Source organism: Triticum urartu, chromosome 2 (assembly GCF_003073215.2).
Source record: "Triticum urartu cultivar G1812 chromosome 2, Tu2.1, whole genome shotgun sequence".
NCBI lineage: Eukaryota > Viridiplantae > Streptophyta > Magnoliopsida > Poales > Poaceae > Triticum > Triticum urartu.
The window spans coordinates 563573996-563576864 of NC_053023.1; the positions used below are offsets into that span (position 1 = coordinate 563573996).

General features: G+C 49.0%; 1 long non-coding RNA gene across 1 annotated transcript; it reads left to right on the plus strand.

Moving 5' to 3' along the window:
* Window positions 1-636: 636 nt before the first annotated feature.
* LOC125538782 lies at window positions 637-2633 on the plus strand. The gene is made up of 4 exons (XR_007296511.1): window positions 637-1218; window positions 1328-1373; window positions 1475-1534; window positions 2282-2633. It is a non-coding gene; the product is annotated as an uncharacterized LOC125538782 (long non-coding RNA).
* Window positions 2634-2869: the final 236 nt, after the last annotated feature.

Here is a 2869-nt window from a genome sequence, read left to right on the forward strand (position 1 = left end):
TTATGTTTCACACAAATCGATTGGTCCATGACAATGCATGACTTTGACGAGTAAGTTTACTCCCTCCATCCAAATAGGAATCCTCGTCTCACCTCAAACAAATCACAAAACAAAAACAGTGGTGCCATATTTCACACGGTTGGCTCATTTCCGACACAAGGGTTCAGATCGAGCGAGGCCGAGCGAGGTCAAGCCCCGCGTTCACACTCACCGCCCAACCCCACAGACCATTCCGTCGCTGCGAGCGCGTGCTCCTGGACGGAATAGGGCACGCCTTTTCCCTTGCGTACCTCCTAACCCGAATCACACACCTTCCATGTTATAAACTTTGAACTCTCTTCTCCTAACATATCTAAAGAAATAGACGTAGTCTTCGCAGACCGCTCTGAAGCCATCTGACCTCTTGACCGTCGGATTAGCGGTCCAAAGTGATCCTGGCCCTCCATCCCAGCCAGTCTGACCGCACCGACCCTGTACTTAGCCACGGTCGCTGACCTGCGGGCCTGCGTTCTGCGTGGGACACACCGGAGACAGAGGGGGTACGTGGAGGCAGGCGCGTTTAGACCGCGCGCCACTGTTGCTACTGTTTCTACTGTGCGCGGTGGCGGTCCCGTGGTTTTCGTGGGTGGCCAAGGGCAAAATCGTCTTTTCAAGTGCCATTTCTGTTCAGCCGACTGGGGACTGTGGAGACGACGCCCGTGGCGACCTCGCCTTTGTCCGCGGGTACGGCGACCATGCCGTCACCGGGCCCTCCTTGGCCATGGGGAGAGCGGGGCAGGGCAGTAGAAACCTAGCCGCCACCGACTCTCGTGCCCAGCCTTTTTCCTCTTTCTTCCTCCTCCTCCCGCATCTCCTCCAAACCCTAGTCGCCGCTGGAAGGCCAGGTGAGCAGGAAGGCAAAGGGGACCAACAGATCGGAGCTTGCTGGCTCCATGAAAGAGCACGGGGATGCGGAGAAGCGGGCGGCCACGCGGGGATGCGGAGAAGGGGGCGCTGGCGGCGGCGCTTGTTGAGCGGGAGGGCATCCAAGGAGGTCCAGAGGTTGGGGATGCAGATAAGGGGGTGCTGGCGGCGGCGCTTGTTCAACTGTCAACGACGAGGCCGACGTGAGGAGCAAGCGGCGAGGACGACGACCTGACATGCGGATTGGCCAGCTCCCAGGCTCCTCTGCCGCTCCTTCCCCCCCATCGGCCAGGAACAGCAGCTTGAGGTCTGGAGGTACGCTACCTCATTCTCATCTCTTTCCTTTCTTGCTTTCTCACTTTGGCTTCTACAGAATTGAATCTCACCTTAATGTTGAGATGTTGAATCTCACTTTGGCCTGCAGATTGATTTGAATCAAGAATTTGTACAGTTGCTTGATGAAGGTAGAGGTAATTAGGATACGGTTCAGTCTGGTTTAGTGTGTTCTCTGTTTCGTAGTTGATCTGGGAGATGCTGCACTAATTTCTTTGGACCCATTTTGTAAATGCAGGTTGTTTTCTTGGAACTCTGTCAAAGCAGGATTACCATTCTGGAGCCACAACACCTTCAGGTATGAACATTCGACATGTGTTAGAAACTACAGGAAGAAAATGCTCCTATAATCATCATTGGCTCGTCAAAATTAACTTGTGATATTGAAATTGAATTATCAGGAAGCACTATAAGAATTTGAGTCCGTTGTGCTTTGATCTTTATCTATTGTTCTCTCTAGTGGTGAAGAAAACCACTTAAGATGGCGCTGGAGCTCACAGAATTAATCTCAATATGAAACTCTCTGGTGGATTTATCTAATAATATATTTGGGTAAGAAAATATGTGCAAAGTTTTCCCAAGAGATATCTCTTTAACAATTTGGACTGGATGACACTTGTGAAGTTCGCCCAATATAACGTTGTTCTAAAATTGTTGGTAAATGAAACTTTGTTCAGAATTTAACATACTTAAGTTGGTTGAAAAAAAGGCCTTCAAGCTGTGGATGTGGCATTTGTACATTCTCATGGACACCAATCTTGCCAAGTACTGTTAGATAAAATCACATTGGTTTATCTTCACCGGACTATAAATCATTTTAAGTTTACTTGCGCTTGCTCATGCATGAGCAGTGCTTCTCTTGGTATATTGTTTTTACAGATCCTTCATTAAGTGCAAGTATTTAATCTTTGTCCTATAATGTTATACCTATTTTATCATTGAAACCGTACCTTTTAAATTATTCCAGATGTAATCTCCAGTTTGGAGTAAACTATTATAGACTGATGAAACTGAGCTGAAATGATTATTCCAAAATCTTGTTCAGGGCGAACCAATTGAATTTAGTGAAGCGAGAGCTGGTGAGCGAATCAGGCAGTGGAGCAGCCCTGCGCCACTTGAGATCTACGCATGGGATCGAGACCAACTAGCACTGCGATGGCCTACTCAACAAAACGTGTGAGATCTCAGTTGGTACTCTGCCTTACACGGTCACAACGGTATGGAAGTGTAGGTAGATTTTAAATACATGAGAACCTTACTTTCCTGCAAACGGATATAGTATCCTCTCATTTATGCATCTCAATCAATGAATGTCCTGACAGCTGATATTACATGAGATAAGTCTTTCATTGTCCATTCATTTTGCTAATTTTACATACATGTGTGCTTTTGTCATGTCACCCCAAAACGCGCGGCCGGAAAAGCACCCCAAAACGCGACAGAAAATGGGGCCAAAACAGCACCAGGCAAGTGGCCAGGCGCTGCCACGTGTGAGCCCTTTTGCACCGGGACGTGTCCCGGGCCGGTGCAAAAGGGTGGCGAGCCTGGCGCGCTGGGCAGCCCACGTGCTGCACCCTTTTGCACCCAGCACCCTTTTGCACCGGGCCGTAACCCAACCGGTGCAAAAGGGTGC